Source organism: Hordeum vulgare, chromosome 2H, assembly GCF_904849725.1.
Source record: "Hordeum vulgare subsp. vulgare chromosome 2H, MorexV3_pseudomolecules_assembly, whole genome shotgun sequence".
Classification (NCBI taxonomy): domain Eukaryota; kingdom Viridiplantae; phylum Streptophyta; class Magnoliopsida; order Poales; family Poaceae; genus Hordeum; species Hordeum vulgare.
The window spans coordinates 577,168,288-577,183,293 of NC_058519.1; the positions used below are offsets into that span (position 1 = coordinate 577,168,288).

The following is a 15,006-nucleotide window of genomic DNA, read 5'->3' on the forward strand; positions in this document are numbered from 1 at the left end:
GGGCAAGCATAAGGAACAAATAGATAGTTGCATGTCGGATGCGATCATACCAGCACTAAAGCACCGGATCCCATCAGAACTCCGAAGTTAAGCGTGCTTGGGCGAGAGTAGTACTAGGATGGGTGACCTCCTGGGAAGTCCTCGTGTTGCATTCCCCTTTTTAAATATATTTTTGCGCCACGTGACAAGGATGACGCGGGAGCGTGATCTATATGACCTCATTTTCTTATTTTTGACGATTACTGTGTGACTTTTCCCACCGCGCTTGACACCCAACGACTAGTAGTAGTAGTAGTAGTTGGGGCAAGCATAAGGAACAAATAGATAGTTGCATGTCGGATGCGATCATAACAGCACTAAAACACCGGATTCCATCAGAACTCCGAAGTTAAGCGTGCTTGGGCGAGAGTAGTACTAGGATGGGTGACCTCCTGGGAAGTCCTCGTGTTGCACTCCCCTTTTTAAATATATTTTTGCGCCACGTGACAAGGATGACGCGGGAGCGTGATCTATATGACCTCATTTTCTTATTTTTGACGATTATTGTGTGAATTTTCCCACCGCGCTTGACACCCAACGACTAGTAGTAGTAGCAGTAGTAGTAGTAGTAGTAGTAGGGGCCAGCATAAGGAACAAAATAGATAGTTGCATGTCGGATGCGATCATACCAGCACTAAAGCACCGGATCCCATCAGAACTTCGAAGTTAAGCGTGCTTGGGCGAGAGTAGTATTAGGATGGGTGACCTCCTGGGAAGTCCTCGTGTTGCATTCCCCTTTTTAAATATATTTTTGCGCCACGTGACAAGGATGACGCGGGAGCGTGATCTATATGACCTCATTTTCTTATTTTTGACGATTACTGTGTGACTTTTCCCACCGCGCTTGACACCCAACGACTAGTAGTAGTAGGGGCAAGCATAAGGAACAAATAGATAGTTGCATGTCGGATGCGATCATACCAGCACTAAAGCACCGGATCCCATCAGAACTCCGAAGTTAAGCGTGCTTGGGCGAGAGTAGTACTAGGATGGGTCACCTCTTGGGAAGTCCTCGTGTTGCATTCCCCTTTTTAAATATATTTTTGCGCCACATGACAAGGATGACGCGGGAACGTGATCTATATGACCTCATTTTCTTATTTTTGACGATTACTGTGTGACTTTTCCCACCGCCCTTGACACCCAACGACTAGTAGTAGTAGTAGTAGTAGTAGGGGCAAGCATAAGGAACAAATAGATAGTTGCATGTCGGATGCGATCATACCAGCACTAAAGCACCGGATCCCATCAGAACTCCGAAGTTAAGCGTGCTTGGGCGAGAGTAGTACTAGGATGGGTGACCTCCTGGGAAGTCCTCGTGTTGCATTCCCCTTTTTAAATATATTTTTGCGCCACGTGACAAGGATGACGCGGGACCGTGATCTATATGACCTCATTTTCTTATTTTTGACGATTACTGTGTGATCTATATGACCTCATTTTCTTATTTTTGACGATTACTGTGTGACTTTTCCCACCGCGCTTGACACCCAACGACTAGTAGTAGTAGTAGTAGTAGGGGCAAGCATAAGGAACAAATAGATAGTTGCATGTCGGATGCGATCATACCAGCACTAAAGCACCGGATCCCATCAGAACTCCGAAGTTAAGCGTGCTTGGGCGAGAGTAGTACTAGGATGGGTGACCTCCTGGGAAGTCCTCGTGTTGCATTCCCCTTTTTAAATATATTTTTGCGCCACGTGACAAGGATGACGCGGGACCGTGATCTATATGACCTCATTTTCTTATTTTTGACGATTACTGTGTGACTTTTCCCACCGCGCTTGACACCCAACGACTAGTAGTAGTAGTAGTAGTAGGGGCAAGCATAAGGAACAAATAGATAGTTGCATGTCGGATGCGATCATACCAGCACTAAAGCACCGGATCCCATCAGAACTCCGAAGTTAAGCGTGCTTGGGCGAGAGTAGTACTAGGATGGGTGACCTCCTGGGAAGTCCTCGTGTTGCATTCCCCTTTTTAAATATATTTTTGCGCCACGTGACAAGGATGACGCGGGAACGTGATCTATATGACCTCATTTTCTTATTTTTGACGATTACTGTGTGACTTTTCCCACCGCGCTTGACACCCAACGACTAGTAGTAGTAGTAGTAGTAGTAGTAGTAGTAGTAGTAGTAGGGGCAAGCATAAGGAACAAATAGATAGTTGCATGTCGGATGCGATCATACCAGCACTAAAGCACCGGATCCCATCAGAACTCCGAAGTTAAGCGTGCTTGGGCGAGAGTAGTACTAGGATGGGTGACCTCCTGGGAAGTCCTCGTGTTGCATTCCCATTTTTAAATATATTTTTGCGCCACGTGCCAAGGATGACGCGGGACCGTGATCTATATGACCTCATTTTCTTATTTTTGACGATTACTGTGTGAATTTTCCGACCGCGCTTGACACCCAACGACTAATAGTAGTAGTAGTAGTAGTAGTAGTAGTAGGGCAAGCATAAGGAACAAATAGATAGTTGCATGTCGGATGCGATCATACCAGCACTAAAGCACCGGATCCCATCAGAACTCCGAAGTTAAGCATGCTTGGGCGAGAGTAGTACTAGGATGGGTGACCTCCTGGGAAGTCCTCGTGTTGCATTCCCCTTTTTAAATATATTTTTGCGCCACGTGACAAGGATGACGCGGGAGCGTGATCTATATGACCTCATTTTCTTATTTTTGACGATTACTGTGTGACTTTTCCCACCGCGCTTGACACCCAACGACTAGTAGTAGTAGTAGTAGTAGGGGCAAGCATAAGGAACAAATAGATAGTTGCATGTCGGATGCGATCATACCAGCACTAAAGCACCGGATCCCATCAGAACTCCGAAGTTAAGCGTGCTTGGGCGAGAGTAGTACTAGGATGGGTGACCTCCTGGGAAGTCCTCGTGTTGCATTCCCCTTTTTAAATATATTTTTGCGCCACGTGCCAAGGATGACGCGGGACCGTGATCTATATGACCTCATTTTCTTATTTTTGACGATTACTGTGTGACTTTTCCGACCGCGCTTGACACCCAACGACTAATAGTAGTAGTAGTAGTAGTAGGGCAAGCATAAGGAACAAATAGATAGTTGCATGTCGGATGCGATCATACCAGCACTAAAGCACCGGATCCCATCAGAACTCCGAAGTTAAGCGTGCTTGGGCGAGAGTAGTACTAGGATGGGTGACCTTCTGGGAAGTCCTCGTGTTGCATTCCCCTTTTTAAATATATTTTTGCGCCACGTGACAAGGATGACGCGGGAGCGTGATCTATATGACCTCATTTTCTTATTTTTGACGATTACTGTGTGACTTTTCCCACCGCGCTTGACACCCAACGACTAGTAGTAGTAGTAGTAGTAGTAGTAGTAGTAGGGGCAAGCATAAGGAACAAATAGATAGTTGCATGTCGGATGCGATCATACCAGCACTAAAGCACCGGATCCCATCAGAACTCTGAAGTTAAGCGTGCTTGGGCGAGAGTAGTACTAGGATGGGTGACCTCCTGGGAAGTCCTCGTGTTGCATTCCCCTTTTTAAATATATTTTTGCGCCACGTGACAAGGATGACGCGGGAGCGTGATCTATATGACCTCATTTTCTTATTTTTGACGATTACTGTGTGACTTTTCCCACCGCGCTTGACACCCAACGACTAGTAGTAGTAGGGGCAAGCATAAGGAACAAATAGATAGTTGCATGTCGGATGCGATCATACCAGCACTAAAGCACCGGATCCCATCAGAACTCCGAAGTTAAGCGTGCTTGGGCGAGAGTAGTACTAGGATGGGTGACCTGTGTTGCATTCCCCTTTTTAAATATATTTTTGCGCCACGTGACAAGGATGACGCGGGAGCGTGATCTATATGACCTCATTTTCTTATTTTTGACGATTACTGTGTGACTTTTCCCACCGCGCTTGACACCCAACGACTAGTAGTAGTAGGGGCAAGCATAAGGAACAAATAGATAGTTGCATGTCGGATGCGATCATACCAGCACTAAAGCACCGGATCCCATCAGAACTCCGAAGTTAAGCGTGCTTGGGCGAGAGTAGTACTAGGATGGGTGACCTCCTGGGAAGTCCTCGTGTTGCATTCCCCTTTTTAAATATATTTTTGCGCCACGTGACAAGGATGACGCGGGAACGTGATCTATATGACCTCATTTTCTTATTTTTGACGATTACTGTGTGACTTTTCCCACCGCGCTTGACACCCAACGACTAGTAGTAGTAGTAGTAGTAGGGGCAAGCATAAGGAACAAATAGATAGTTGCATGTCGGATGCGATCATACCAGCACTAAAGCACCGGATCCCATCAGAACTCCGAAGTTAAGCGTGCTTGGGCGAGAGTAGTACTAGGATGGGTGACCTCCTGGGAAGTCCTCGTGTTGCATTCCCCTTTTTAAATATATTTTTGCGCCACGTGACAAGGATGACGCGGGACCGTGATCTATATGACCTCATTTTCTTATTTTTGACGATTACTGTGTGACTTTTCCCACCGCGCTTGACACCCAACGACTAGTAGTAGTAGTAGTAGTAGGGGCAAGCATAAGGAACAAATAGATAGTTGCATGTCGAATGCGATCATACCAGCACTAAAGCACCGGATCCCATCAGAACTCCGAAGTTAAGCGTGCTTGGGCGAGAGTAGTACTAGGATGGGTGACCTCCTGGGAAGTCCTCGTGTTGCATTCCCCTTTTTAAATATATTTTTGCGCCACGTGACAAGGATGACGCGGGACCGTGATCTATATGACCTCATTTTCTTTTTTTTGACGATTACTGTGTGACTTTTCCCACCGCGCTTGACACCCAACGACTAGTAGTAGTAGTAGTAGTAGGGGCAAGCATAAGGAACAAATAGATAGTTGCATGTCGGATGCGATCATACCAGCACTAAAGCACCGGATCTCATCAGAACTCCGAAGTTAAGCGTGCTTGGGCGAGAGTAGTACTAGGATGGGTGACCTCCTGGGAAGTCCTCGTGTTGCATTAACCTTTTTAAATATATTTTTGCGCCACGTGACAAGGATGACGCGGGAACGTGATCTATATGACCTCATTTTCTTATTTTTGACGATTACTGTGTGACTTTTCCCACCGCGCTTGACACCCAACGACTAGTAGTAGTAGTAGTAGTAGTAGTAGTAGTAGTAGGGGCAAGCATAAGGAACAAATAGATAGTTGCATGTCGGATGCGATCATACCAGCACTAAAGCACCGGATCCCATCAGAACTCCGAAGTTAAGCGTGCTTGGGCGAGAGTAGTACTAGGATGGGTGACCTCCTGGGAAGTCCTCGTGTTGCATTCCCCTTTTTAAATATATTTTTGCGCCACGTGCCAAGGATGACGCGGGACCGTGATCTATATGACCTCATTTTCTTATTTTTGACGATTACTGTGTGACTTTTCCGACCGCGCTTGACACCCAACGACTAATAGTAGTAGTAGTAGTAGTAGTAGTAGGGCAAGCATAAGGAACAAATAGATAGTTGCATGTCGGATGCGATCATACCAGCACTAAAGCACCGGATCCCATCAGAACTCCGAAGTTAAGCATGCTTGGGCGAGAGTAGTACTAGGATGGGTGACCTCCTGGGAAGTCCTCGTGTTGCATTCCCCTTTTTAAATATATTTTTGCGCCACGTGACAAGGATGACGCGGGAGCGTGATCTATATGACCTCATTTTCTTATTTTTGACGATTACTGTGTGACTTTTCCCACCGCGCTTGACACCCAACGACTAGTAGTAGTAGTAGTAGTAGTAGTAGTAGTAGGGGCAAGCATAAGGAACAAATAGATAGTTGCATGTCGGATGCGATCATACCAGCACTAAAGCACCGGATCCCATCAGAACTCCGAAGTTAAGCGTGCTTGGGCGAGAGTAGTACTAGGATGGGTGACCTCCTGGGAAGTCCTCGTGTTGCATTCCCCTTTTTAAATATATTTTTGCGCCACGTGACAAGGATGACGCGGGAACGTGATCTATATGACCTCATTTTCTTATTTTTGACGATTACTGTGTGACTTTTCCCACCGCGCTTGACACCCAACGACTAGTAGTAGTAGTAGTAGTAGTAGTAGTAGTAGTAGTAGGGGCAAGCATAAGGAACAAATAGATAGTTGCATGTCGGATGCGATCATACCAGCACTAAAGCACCGGATCCCATCAGAATTCCGAAGTTAAGCGTGCTTGGGCGAGAGTAGTACTAGGATGGGTGACCTCCTGGGAAGTCCTCGTGTTGCATTCCCCTTTTTAAATATATTTTTGCGCCACGTGCCAAGGATGACGCGGGACCGTGATCTATATGACCTCATTTTCTTATTTTTGATGATTACTGTGTGACTTTTCCGACCGCGCTTGACACCCAACGACTAATAGTAGTAGTAGTAGTAGTAGTAGGGCAAGCATAAGGAACAAATAGATAGTTGCATGTCGGATGCGATCATACCAGCACTAAAGCACCGGATCCCATCAGAACTCCGAAGTTAAGCGTGCTTGGGCGAGAGTAGTACTAGGATGGGTGACCTTCTGGGAAGTCCTCGTGTTGCATTCCCCTTTTTAAATATATTTTTGCGCCACGTGACAAGGATGACGCGGGAGCGTGATCTATATGACCTCATTTTCTTATTTTTGACGATTACTGTGTGACTTTTCCCACCGCGCTTGACACCCAACGACTAGTAGTAGTAGTAGTAGTAGTAGTAGTAGGGGCAAGCATAAGGAACAAATAGATAGTTGCATGTCGGATGCGATCATACCAGCACTAAAGCACCGGATCCCATCAGAACTCCGAAGTTAAGCGTGCTTGGGCGAGAGTAGTACTAGGATGGGTGACCTCCTGGGAAGTCCTCGTGTTGCATTCCCCTTTTTAAATATATTTTTGCGCCACGTGACAAGGATGACGCGGGAGCGTGATCTATATGACCTCATTTTCTTATTTTTGACGATTACTGTGTGACTTTTCCCACCGCGCTTGACACCCAACGACTAGTAGTAGTAGTAGTAGTAGTAGTAGGGGCAAGCATAAGGAACAAATAGATAGTTGCATGTCGGATGCGATCATACCAGCACTAAAGCATCGGATCCCATCAGAACTCCGAAGTTAAGCGTGCTTGGGCGAGAGTAGTACTAGGATGGGTGACCTCCTGGGAAGTCCTCGTGTTGCATTCCCCTTTTTAAATATATTTTTGCGCCACGTGACAAGGATGACGCGGGACCGTGATCTATATGACCTCATTTTCTTATTTTTGATGATTACTGTGTGACTTTTCCCACCGCGCTTGACACCCAACGACTAGTAGTAGTAGTAGTAGTAGTAGTAGTAGTAGTAGTAGGGGCAAGCATAAGGAACAAATAGATAGTTGCATGTCGGATGCGATCATACCAGCACTAAAGCACCGGATCCCATCAGAACTCCGAAGTTAAGCGTGCTTGGGCGAGAGTAGTACTAGGATGGGTGACCTCCTGGGAAGTCCTCGTGTTGCATTCCCCTTTTTAAATATATTTTTGCGCCACGTAACAAGGATGACGCGGGAGCGTGATCTATATGACCTCATTTACTTATTTTTGACGATTACTGTGTGACTTTTCCGACCGCGCTTGACACCCAACGACTAATAGTAGTAGTAGTAGTAGTAGGGCAAGCATAAGGAACAAATAGATAGTTGCATGTCGGATGCGATCATACCAGCACTAAAGCACCGGATCCCATCAGAACTCCGAAGTTAAGCGTGCTTGGGCGAGAGTAGTACTAGGATGGGTGACCTCCTGGGAAGTCCTCGTGTTGCATTCCCCTTTTTAAATATATTTTTGCGCCACGTGACAAGGATGACGCGGGAGCGTGATCTATATGACATCATTTTCTTATTTTTGACGATTACTGTGTGACTTTTCCCACCGCGCTTGACACCCAACGACTAGTAGTAGTAGTAGTAGTAGGGGCAAGCATAAGGAACAAATAGATAGTTGCATGTCGGATGCGATCATACCAGCACTAAAGCACCGGATCCCATCAAAACTCCGAAGTTAAGCGTGCTTGGGCGAGAGTAGTACTAGGATGGGTGACCTCCTGGGAAGTCCTCGTGTTGCATTCCCCTTTTTAAATATATTTTTGCGCCACGTGACAAGGATGACGCGGGACCGTGATCTATATGACCTCATTTTCTTATTTTTGACGATTACTGTGTGACTTTTCCCACCGCGCTTGACACCCAACGACTAGTAGTAGTAGTAGTAGTAGGGGCAAGCATAAGGAACAAATAGATAGTTGCATGTCGGATGCGATCATACTAGCACTAAAGCACCGGATCCCATCAGAACTCCGAAGTTAAGCGTGCTTGGGCGAGAGTAGTACTAGGATGGGTGACCTCCTGGGAAGTCCTCGTGTTGCATTCCCCTTTTTAAATATATTTTTGCGCCACGTGACAAGGATGACGCGGGAGCGTGATCTATATGACCTTATTTTCTTATTTTTGACGATTACTGTGTGACTTTTCCCACCGCGCTTGACACCCAACGACTAGTAGTAGTAGTAGTAGTAGTAGTAGGGGCAAGCATAAGGAACAAATAGATAGTTGCATGTCGGATGCGATCATACCAGCACTAAAGCACCGGATCCCATCAGAACTCCGAAGTTAAGCGTGCTTGGGCGAGAGTAGTACTAGGATGGGTGACCTCCTGGGAAGTCCTCGTGTTGCATTCCCCTTTTTAAATATATTTTTGCGCCACGTGACAAGGATGACGCGGGAACGTGATCTATATGACCTCGTTTTCTTATTTTTGACGATTACTGTGTGACTTTTCCCACCGCGCTTGACACCCAACGACTAGTAGTAGTAGTAGTAGTAGTAGTAGTAGTAGTAGTAGGGTCACCCTGGGAAGTCCTCGTGTTGCATTCCCCTTTTTAAATATATTTTTGCGCCACGTGACAAGGATGACGCGGGAACGTGATCTATATGACCTCGTTTTCTTATTTTTGACGATTACTGTGTGACTTTTCCCACCGCGCTTGACACCCAACGACTAGTAGTAGTAGTAGTAGTAGTAGTAGTAGTAGTAGTAGTAGTAGTAGGGCAAGCATAAGGAACAAATAGATAGTTGCATGTCGGATGCGATCATACCAGCACTAAAGCACCGGATCCCATCAGAACTCCGAAGTTAAGCGTGCTTGGGCGAGAGTAGTACTAGGATGGGTGACCTCCTCGGAAGTCCTCGTGTTGCATTCCCCTTTTTAAATATATTTTTGCGCCACGTGCCAAGGATGACGCGGGACCGTGATCTATATGACCTCATTTTCTTATTTTTGACGATTACTGTGTGACTTTTCCGACCGCGCTTGACACCCAACGACTAATAGTAGTAGTAGTAGTAGTAGGGCAAGCATAAGGAACAAATAGATAGTTGCATGTCGGATGCGATCATACCAGCACTAAAGCACCGGATCCCATCAGAACTCCGAAGTTAAGCGTGCTTGGGCGAGAGTAGTACTAGGATGGGTGACCTCCTGGGAAGTCCTCGTGTTGCATTCCCCTTTTTAAATATATTTTTGCGCCACGTGACAAGGATGACGCGGGAGCGTGATCTATATGACCTCATTTTCTTATTTTTGACGATTACTGTGTGACTTTTCCCACCGCGCTTGACACCCAACGACTAGTAGTAGTAGTAGTAGTAGTAGTAGTAGTAGGGGCAAGCATAAGGAACAAATAGATAGTTGCATGTCGGATGCGATCATACCAGCACTAAAGCACCGGATCCCATCAGAACTCCGAAGTTAAGCGTGCTTGGGCGAGAGTAGTACTAGGATGGGTGACCTCCTGGGAAGTCCTCGTGTTGCATTCCCCTTTTTAAATATATTTTTGCGCCACGTGACAAGGATGACGCGGGAGCGTGATCTATATGACCTCATTTTCTTATTTTTGACGATTACTGTGTGACTTTTCCCACCGCGCTTGACACCCAACGACTAGTAGTAGTAGTAGTAGTAGTAGTAGTAGTAGTAGTAGTAGGGGCAAGCATAAGGAACAAATAGATAGTTGCATGTCGGATGCGATCATACCAGCACTAAAGCACCGGATCCCATCAGAACTCCGAAGTTAAGCGTGCTTGGGCGAGAGTAGTACTAGGATGGGTGACCTCCTGGGAAGTCCTCGTGTTGCATTCCCCTTTTTAAATATATTTTTGCGCCACGTGACAAGGATGACGCGGGAGCGTGATCTATATGACCTCATTTTCTTATTTTTGACGATTACTGTGTGACTTTTCCCACCGCGCTTGACACCCAACGACTAGTAGTAGTAGTAGTAGTAGTAGTAGGGGCAAGCATAAGGAACAAATAGATAGTTGCATGTCGGATGCAATCATACCAGCACTAAAGCACCGGATCCCATCAGAACTCCGAAGTTAAGCGTGCTTGGGCGAGAGTAGTACTAGGATGGGTGACCTCCTGGGAAGTCCTTGTGTTGCATTCCCCTTTTTAAATATATTTTTGCGCCACGTGACAAGGATGACGCGGGAGCGTGATCTATATGACCTCATTTTCTTATTTTTGACGATTACTGTGTGACTTTTCCCACCGCGCTTGACACCCAACGACTAGTAGTAGTAGTAGTAGTAGTAGTAGTAGTAGGGGCAAGCATAAGGAACAAATAGATAGTTGCATGTCGGATGCGATCATACCAGCACTAAAGCACCGGATCCCATCAGAGCGTGCTTGGGCGAGAGTAGTACTAGGATGGGTGACCTCCTGGGAAGTCCTCGTGTTGCATTCCCCTTTTTAAATATATTTTTGCGCCACGTGACAAGGATGACGCGGGACCGTGATCTATATGACCTCATTTTCTTATTTTTGACGATTACTGTGTGACTTTTCCCACCGCGCTTGACACCCAACGACTAGTAGTAGTAGTAGTAGGGGCAAGCATAAGGAACAAATAGATAGTTGCATGTGGGATGCGATCATACCAGCACTAAAGCACCGGATCCCATCAGAACTCCGAAGTTAAGCGTGCTTGGGCGAGAGTAGTACTAGGATGGGTGACCTCCTGGGAAGTCCTCGTGTTGCATTCCCCTTTTTAAATATATTTTTGCGCCACGTGCCAAGGATGACGCGGGACCGTGATCTATATGACCTCATTTTCTTATTTTTGACGATTACTGTGTGACTTTTCCGACCGCGCTTGACACCCAACGACTAATAGTAGTAGTAGTAGTAGTAGGGGCAAGCATAAGGAACAAATAGATAGTTGCATGTCGGATGCGATCATACCAGCACTAAAGCACCGGATCCCATCAGAACTCCGAAGTTAAGCGTGCTTGGGCGAGAGTAATACTAGGATGGGTGACCTCCTCGGAAGTCCTCGTGTTGCATTCCCCATTTTAAATATATTTTTGCGCCACGTGCCAAGGATGACGCGGGACCGTGATCTATATGACCTCATTTTCTTATTTTTGACGATTACTGTGTGACTTTTCCGACCGCGCTTGACACCCAACGACTAATAGTAGTAGTAGTAGTAGTAGTAGGGCAAGCATAAGGAACAAATAGATAGTTGCATGTCGGATGCGATCATACCAGCACTAAAGCACCGGATCCCATCAGAACTCCGAAGTTAAGCGTGCTTGGGCGAGAGTAGTACTAGGATGGGTGACCTCCTGGGAAGTCCTCGTGTTGCATTCCCCTTTTTAAATATATTTTTGCGCCACGTGACAAGGATGACGCGGGAGCGTGATCTATATGACCTCATTTTCTTATTTTTGACGATTACTGTGTGACTTTTCCCACCGCGCTTGACACCCAACGACTAGTAGTAGTAGTAGTAGTAGTAGTAGTAGTAGTAGGGGCAAGCATAAGGAACAAATAGATAGTTGCATGTCGGATGCGATCATACCAGCACTAAAGCACCGGATCCCATCAGAACTCCGAAGTTAAGCGTGCTTGGGCGAGAGTAGTACTAGGATGGGTGACCTCCTGGGAAGTCCTCGTGTTGCATTCCCCTTTTTAAATATATTTTTGCGCCACGTGACAAGGATGACGCGGGAGCGTGATCTATATGACCTCATTTTCTTATTTTTGACGATTACTGTGTGACTTTTCCCACCGCGCTTGACACCCAACGACTAGTAGTAGTAGTAGTAGTAGTAGTAGTAGTAGTAGTAGGGGCAAGCATAAGGAACAAATAGATAGTTGCATGTCGGATGCGATCATACCAGCACTAAAGCACCGGATCCCATCAGAACTTCGAAGTTAAGCGTGCTTGGGCGAGAGTAGTACTAGGATGGGTGACCTCCTGGGAAGTCCTCGTGTTGCATTCCCCTTTTTAAATATATTTTTGCGCCACGTGACAAGGATGACGCGGGACCGTGATCTATATGACCTCATTTTCTTATTTTTGACGATTACTGTGTGACTTTTCCCACCGCGCTTGACACCCAACGACTAGTAGTAGTAGTAGTAGGGGCAAGCATAAGGAACAAATAGATAGTTGCATGTCGGATGCGATCATACCAGCACTAAAGCACCGGATCCCATCAGAACTCCGAAGTTAAGCGTGCTTGGGCGAGAGTAGTACTAGGATGGGTGACCTCCTGGGAAGTCCTCGTGTTGCATTCCCCTTTTTAAATATATTTTTGCGCCACGTGACAAGGATGACGCGGGAACGTGATCTATATGACCTCATTTTCTTATTTTTGACGATTACTGTGTGACTTTTCCCACCGCGCTTGACACCCAACGACTAGTAGTAGTAGTAGTAGTAGTAGTAGTAGTAGTAGTAGTAGTAGTAGTAGTAGTAGTAGTAGTAGTAGTAGTAGTAGTAGTAGTAGTAGTAGTAGTAGTAGTAGTAGTAGTAGTAGTAGTAGTAGTAGGGGCAAGCATAAGGAACAAATAGATAGTTGCATGTCGGATGCGATCATACCAGCACTAAAGCACCGGATCCCATCAGAACTCCGAAGTTAAGCGTGCTTGGGCGAGAGTAGTACTAGGATGGGTGACCTCCTGGGAAGTTCTCGTGTTGCATTCCCCTTTTTAAATATATTTTTGCGCCACGTGCCAAGCATGACGCGGGACCGTGATCTATATGACCTCATTTTCTTATTTTTGACGATTACTGTGTGACTTTTCCGACCGCGCTTGACACCCAACGACTAATAGTAGTAGTAGTAGTAGTAGTAGGGCAAGCATAAGGAACAAATAGATAGTTGCATGTCGGATGCGATCATACCAGCACTAAAGCACCGGATCCCATCAGAACTTCGAAGTTAAGCGTGCTTGGGCGAGAGTAGTACTAGGATGGGTGACCTCCTGGGAAGTCCTCGTGTTGCATTCCCCTTTTTAAATATATTTTTGCGCCACGTGACAAGGATGACGCGGGAGCGTGATCTATATGACCTCATTTTCTTATTTTTGACGATTACTGTGTGACTTTGCCACCGCGCTTGACACCCAACGACTAGTAGTAGTAGTAGTAGGGGCAAGCATAAGGAACAAATAGATAGTTGCATGTCGGATGCGATCATACCAGCACTAAAGCACCGGATCCCATCAGAACTCCGAAGTTAAGCGTGCTTGGGCGAGAGTAGTACAAGGATGGGTGACCTCCTGGGAAGTCCTCGTGTTGCATTCCCCTTTTTAAATATATTTTTGCGCCACGTGACAAGGATGACGCGGGAACGTGATCTATATGACCTCATTTTCTTATTTTTGACGATTACTGTGTGACTTTTTCCACCGCGCTTGACACCCAACGACTAGTAGTACTAGTAGTAGTACTAGTAGTAGTAGTAGTAGTAGGGGCAAGCATAAGGAACAAATAGATAGTTGCATGTCGGATGTGATCATACCAGCACTAAAGCACCGGATCCCATCAGAACTCTGAAGTTAAGCGTGCTTGGGCGAGAGTAGTACTAGGATGGGTGACCTCCTGGGAAGTCCTCGTGTTGCATTCCCCTTTTTAAATATATTTTTGCGCCACGTGCCAAGGATGACGCGGGACCGTGATCTATATGACCTCATTTTCTTATTTTTGACGATTACTGTGTGACTTTTCCGACCGCGCTTGACACCCAACGACTAATAGTAGTAGTAGTAGTAGTAGTAGTAGGGGCAAGCATAAGGAACAAATAGATAGTTGCATGTCGGATGCGATCATACCAGCACTAAAGCACCGGATCCCATCAGAACTCCGAAGTTAAGCGTGCTTGGGCGAGAGTAGTACTAGGATGGGTGACCTCCTGGGAAGTCCTCGTGTTGCATTCCCCTTTTTAAATATATTTTTGCGCCACGTGACAAGGATGACGCGGGACCGTGATCTATATGACCTCATTTTCTTATTTTTGACGATTACTGTGTGACTTTTCCCACCGCGCTTGACACCCAACGACTAGTAGTAGTAGTAGTAGTAGTAGGGGCAAGCATAAGGAACAAATAGATAGTTGCATGTCGGATGCGATCATACCAGCACTAAAGCACCGGATCCCATCAGAACTCCGAAGTTAAGCGTGCTTGGGCGAGAGTAGTACTAGGATGGGTGACCTCCTGGGAAGTCCTCGTGTTAGATTCCCCTTTTTAAATATATTTTTGCGCCACGTGACAAGGATGACGCGGGACCGTGATCTATATGACCTCATTTTCTTATTTTTGACGATTACTGTGTGACTTTTCCCACCGCGCTTGACACCCAACGACTAGTAGTAGTAGTATTAGTATTAATAGTAGTAGTAGTAGTAGTAGTAGTAGGGGCAAGCATAAGGAACAAATAGATAGTTGCATGTCGGATGCGATCATACCAACACTAAAGCACCGGATCCCATCAGAACTCCGAAGTTAAGCGTGCTTGGGCGAGAGTAGTATTAGGATGGGTGACCTCCTGTGATGTCCTCGTGTTGCATTCCCCTTTTTAAATATATTTTTGCGCCACGTGACAAGGCTGACGCGGGAGCGTGATCTATATGACCTCATTT

The 15,006-nt window shown here is 46.0% G+C and overlaps 46 non-coding genes and 2 pseudogenes across 46 annotated transcripts; all 48 read left to right on the top strand.

Moving 5' to 3' along the window:
- The first annotated feature begins 36 nt into the window (after positions 1–36).
- LOC123434429 lies at positions 37–155 on the top strand. The gene has a single exon (XR_006625711.1). It is a non-coding gene; the product is annotated as a 5S ribosomal RNA (ribosomal RNA).
- A 182-nt stretch (positions 156–337) lies between these two features.
- Positions 338–456, top strand: LOC123432672. Its single transcript, XR_006624244.1, has one exon. It is a non-coding gene; the product is annotated as a 5S ribosomal RNA (ribosomal RNA).
- A 198-nt stretch (positions 457–654) lies between these two features.
- Positions 655–773, top strand: LOC123438466. The gene has a single exon (XR_006629606.1). It is a non-coding gene; the product is annotated as a 5S ribosomal RNA (ribosomal RNA).
- Positions 774–946: 173 nt separating this feature from the next.
- Positions 947–1,065, top strand: LOC123436639. The gene has a single exon (XR_006627853.1). It is a non-coding gene; the product is annotated as a 5S ribosomal RNA (ribosomal RNA).
- Positions 1,066–1,250: 185 nt separating this feature from the next.
- On the top strand, positions 1,251–1,369 carry LOC123434430. Its single transcript, XR_006625712.1, has one exon. It is a non-coding gene; the product is annotated as a 5S ribosomal RNA (ribosomal RNA).
- Positions 1,370–1,594: 225 nt separating this feature from the next.
- On the top strand, positions 1,595–1,713 carry LOC123434431. The gene has a single exon (XR_006625713.1). It is a non-coding gene; the product is annotated as a 5S ribosomal RNA (ribosomal RNA).
- Positions 1,714–1,895: 182 nt separating this feature from the next.
- LOC123434432 lies at positions 1,896–2,014 on the top strand. Its single transcript, XR_006625715.1, has one exon. It is a non-coding gene; the product is annotated as a 5S ribosomal RNA (ribosomal RNA).
- Positions 2,015–2,217: 203 nt separating this feature from the next.
- Positions 2,218–2,336, top strand: LOC123434433. The gene has a single exon (XR_006625716.1). It is a non-coding gene; the product is annotated as a 5S ribosomal RNA (ribosomal RNA).
- A 193-nt stretch (positions 2,337–2,529) lies between these two features.
- LOC123436793 lies at positions 2,530–2,648 on the top strand. Its single transcript, XR_006628003.1, has one exon. It is a non-coding gene; the product is annotated as a 5S ribosomal RNA (ribosomal RNA).
- A 182-nt stretch (positions 2,649–2,830) lies between these two features.
- LOC123434434 lies at positions 2,831–2,949 on the top strand. Its single transcript, XR_006625717.1, has one exon. It is a non-coding gene; the product is annotated as a 5S ribosomal RNA (ribosomal RNA).
- A 184-nt stretch (positions 2,950–3,133) lies between these two features.
- On the top strand, positions 3,134–3,252 carry LOC123435097. Its single transcript, XR_006626359.1, has one exon. It is a non-coding gene; the product is annotated as a 5S ribosomal RNA (ribosomal RNA).
- A 194-nt stretch (positions 3,253–3,446) lies between these two features.
- LOC123435821 lies at positions 3,447–3,565 on the top strand. The gene has a single exon (XR_006627066.1). It is a non-coding gene; the product is annotated as a 5S ribosomal RNA (ribosomal RNA).
- A 173-nt stretch (positions 3,566–3,738) lies between these two features.
- On the top strand, positions 3,739–3,843 carry LOC123433456 (annotated as a pseudogene).
- A 173-nt stretch (positions 3,844–4,016) lies between these two features.
- LOC123434435 lies at positions 4,017–4,135 on the top strand. Its single transcript, XR_006625718.1, has one exon. It is a non-coding gene; the product is annotated as a 5S ribosomal RNA (ribosomal RNA).
- A 182-nt stretch (positions 4,136–4,317) lies between these two features.
- LOC123434436 lies at positions 4,318–4,436 on the top strand. Its single transcript, XR_006625719.1, has one exon. It is a non-coding gene; the product is annotated as a 5S ribosomal RNA (ribosomal RNA).
- Positions 4,437–4,618: 182 nt separating this feature from the next.
- On the top strand, positions 4,619–4,737 carry LOC123436150. Its single transcript, XR_006627385.1, has one exon. It is a non-coding gene; the product is annotated as a 5S ribosomal RNA (ribosomal RNA).
- A 182-nt stretch (positions 4,738–4,919) lies between these two features.
- On the top strand, positions 4,920–5,038 carry LOC123438498. The gene has a single exon (XR_006629636.1). It is a non-coding gene; the product is annotated as a 5S ribosomal RNA (ribosomal RNA).
- Positions 5,039–5,235: 197 nt separating this feature from the next.
- Positions 5,236–5,354, top strand: LOC123434437. Its single transcript, XR_006625721.1, has one exon. It is a non-coding gene; the product is annotated as a 5S ribosomal RNA (ribosomal RNA).
- Positions 5,355–5,544: 190 nt separating this feature from the next.
- LOC123436794 lies at positions 5,545–5,663 on the top strand. Its single transcript, XR_006628004.1, has one exon. It is a non-coding gene; the product is annotated as a 5S ribosomal RNA (ribosomal RNA).
- A 194-nt stretch (positions 5,664–5,857) lies between these two features.
- On the top strand, positions 5,858–5,976 carry LOC123434438. Its single transcript, XR_006625722.1, has one exon. It is a non-coding gene; the product is annotated as a 5S ribosomal RNA (ribosomal RNA).
- A 200-nt stretch (positions 5,977–6,176) lies between these two features.
- On the top strand, positions 6,177–6,295 carry LOC123436658. Its single transcript, XR_006627871.1, has one exon. It is a non-coding gene; the product is annotated as a 5S ribosomal RNA (ribosomal RNA).
- A 187-nt stretch (positions 6,296–6,482) lies between these two features.
- On the top strand, positions 6,483–6,601 carry LOC123435098. Its single transcript, XR_006626360.1, has one exon. It is a non-coding gene; the product is annotated as a 5S ribosomal RNA (ribosomal RNA).
- Positions 6,602–6,792: 191 nt separating this feature from the next.
- LOC123434440 lies at positions 6,793–6,911 on the top strand. The gene has a single exon (XR_006625724.1). It is a non-coding gene; the product is annotated as a 5S ribosomal RNA (ribosomal RNA).
- A 188-nt stretch (positions 6,912–7,099) lies between these two features.
- Positions 7,100–7,218, top strand: LOC123436436. Its single transcript, XR_006627661.1, has one exon. It is a non-coding gene; the product is annotated as a 5S ribosomal RNA (ribosomal RNA).
- A 200-nt stretch (positions 7,219–7,418) lies between these two features.
- On the top strand, positions 7,419–7,537 carry LOC123434441. The gene has a single exon (XR_006625725.1). It is a non-coding gene; the product is annotated as a 5S ribosomal RNA (ribosomal RNA).
- Positions 7,538–7,721: 184 nt separating this feature from the next.
- LOC123434442 lies at positions 7,722–7,840 on the top strand. The gene has a single exon (XR_006625727.1). It is a non-coding gene; the product is annotated as a 5S ribosomal RNA (ribosomal RNA).
- A 182-nt stretch (positions 7,841–8,022) lies between these two features.
- On the top strand, positions 8,023–8,141 carry LOC123437637. Its single transcript, XR_006628812.1, has one exon. It is a non-coding gene; the product is annotated as a 5S ribosomal RNA (ribosomal RNA).
- A 182-nt stretch (positions 8,142–8,323) lies between these two features.
- LOC123435630 lies at positions 8,324–8,442 on the top strand. The gene has a single exon (XR_006626874.1). It is a non-coding gene; the product is annotated as a 5S ribosomal RNA (ribosomal RNA).
- Positions 8,443–8,630: 188 nt separating this feature from the next.
- Positions 8,631–8,749, top strand: LOC123434443. The gene has a single exon (XR_006625728.1). It is a non-coding gene; the product is annotated as a 5S ribosomal RNA (ribosomal RNA).
- A 404-nt stretch (positions 8,750–9,153) lies between these two features.
- LOC123436285 lies at positions 9,154–9,272 on the top strand. Its single transcript, XR_006627516.1, has one exon. It is a non-coding gene; the product is annotated as a 5S ribosomal RNA (ribosomal RNA).
- Positions 9,273–9,456: 184 nt separating this feature from the next.
- Positions 9,457–9,575, top strand: LOC123434444. Its single transcript, XR_006625729.1, has one exon. It is a non-coding gene; the product is annotated as a 5S ribosomal RNA (ribosomal RNA).
- Positions 9,576–9,769: 194 nt separating this feature from the next.
- Positions 9,770–9,888, top strand: LOC123434445. Its single transcript, XR_006625730.1, has one exon. It is a non-coding gene; the product is annotated as a 5S ribosomal RNA (ribosomal RNA).
- Positions 9,889–10,091: 203 nt separating this feature from the next.
- On the top strand, positions 10,092–10,210 carry LOC123434446. Its single transcript, XR_006625731.1, has one exon. It is a non-coding gene; the product is annotated as a 5S ribosomal RNA (ribosomal RNA).
- A 188-nt stretch (positions 10,211–10,398) lies between these two features.
- On the top strand, positions 10,399–10,517 carry LOC123435372. The gene has a single exon (XR_006626626.1). It is a non-coding gene; the product is annotated as a 5S ribosomal RNA (ribosomal RNA).
- A 194-nt stretch (positions 10,518–10,711) lies between these two features.
- LOC123433530 lies at positions 10,712–10,817 on the top strand (annotated as a pseudogene).
- Positions 10,818–10,996: 179 nt separating this feature from the next.
- On the top strand, positions 10,997–11,115 carry LOC123434447. The gene has a single exon (XR_006625732.1). It is a non-coding gene; the product is annotated as a 5S ribosomal RNA (ribosomal RNA).
- Positions 11,116–11,300: 185 nt separating this feature from the next.
- LOC123438714 lies at positions 11,301–11,419 on the top strand. Its single transcript, XR_006629840.1, has one exon. It is a non-coding gene; the product is annotated as a 5S ribosomal RNA (ribosomal RNA).
- A 187-nt stretch (positions 11,420–11,606) lies between these two features.
- Positions 11,607–11,725, top strand: LOC123434449. Its single transcript, XR_006625733.1, has one exon. It is a non-coding gene; the product is annotated as a 5S ribosomal RNA (ribosomal RNA).
- A 197-nt stretch (positions 11,726–11,922) lies between these two features.
- Positions 11,923–12,041, top strand: LOC123434450. Its single transcript, XR_006625734.1, has one exon. It is a non-coding gene; the product is annotated as a 5S ribosomal RNA (ribosomal RNA).
- A 200-nt stretch (positions 12,042–12,241) lies between these two features.
- Positions 12,242–12,360, top strand: LOC123436569. Its single transcript, XR_006627786.1, has one exon. It is a non-coding gene; the product is annotated as a 5S ribosomal RNA (ribosomal RNA).
- A 179-nt stretch (positions 12,361–12,539) lies between these two features.
- On the top strand, positions 12,540–12,658 carry LOC123434452. The gene has a single exon (XR_006625736.1). It is a non-coding gene; the product is annotated as a 5S ribosomal RNA (ribosomal RNA).
- A 290-nt stretch (positions 12,659–12,948) lies between these two features.
- On the top strand, positions 12,949–13,067 carry LOC123437203. Its single transcript, XR_006628396.1, has one exon. It is a non-coding gene; the product is annotated as a 5S ribosomal RNA (ribosomal RNA).
- A 187-nt stretch (positions 13,068–13,254) lies between these two features.
- LOC123436571 lies at positions 13,255–13,373 on the top strand. Its single transcript, XR_006627788.1, has one exon. It is a non-coding gene; the product is annotated as a 5S ribosomal RNA (ribosomal RNA).
- A 178-nt stretch (positions 13,374–13,551) lies between these two features.
- On the top strand, positions 13,552–13,670 carry LOC123436921. The gene has a single exon (XR_006628128.1). It is a non-coding gene; the product is annotated as a 5S ribosomal RNA (ribosomal RNA).
- A 203-nt stretch (positions 13,671–13,873) lies between these two features.
- On the top strand, positions 13,874–13,992 carry LOC123437188. The gene has a single exon (XR_006628382.1). It is a non-coding gene; the product is annotated as a 5S ribosomal RNA (ribosomal RNA).
- Positions 13,993–14,183: 191 nt separating this feature from the next.
- On the top strand, positions 14,184–14,302 carry LOC123434453. Its single transcript, XR_006625738.1, has one exon. It is a non-coding gene; the product is annotated as a 5S ribosomal RNA (ribosomal RNA).
- A 185-nt stretch (positions 14,303–14,487) lies between these two features.
- LOC123432434 lies at positions 14,488–14,606 on the top strand. The gene has a single exon (XR_006624017.1). It is a non-coding gene; the product is annotated as a 5S ribosomal RNA (ribosomal RNA).
- A 212-nt stretch (positions 14,607–14,818) lies between these two features.
- Positions 14,819–14,937, top strand: LOC123433128. The gene has a single exon (XR_006624681.1). It is a non-coding gene; the product is annotated as a 5S ribosomal RNA (ribosomal RNA).
- Positions 14,938–15,006: the final 69 nt, after the last annotated feature.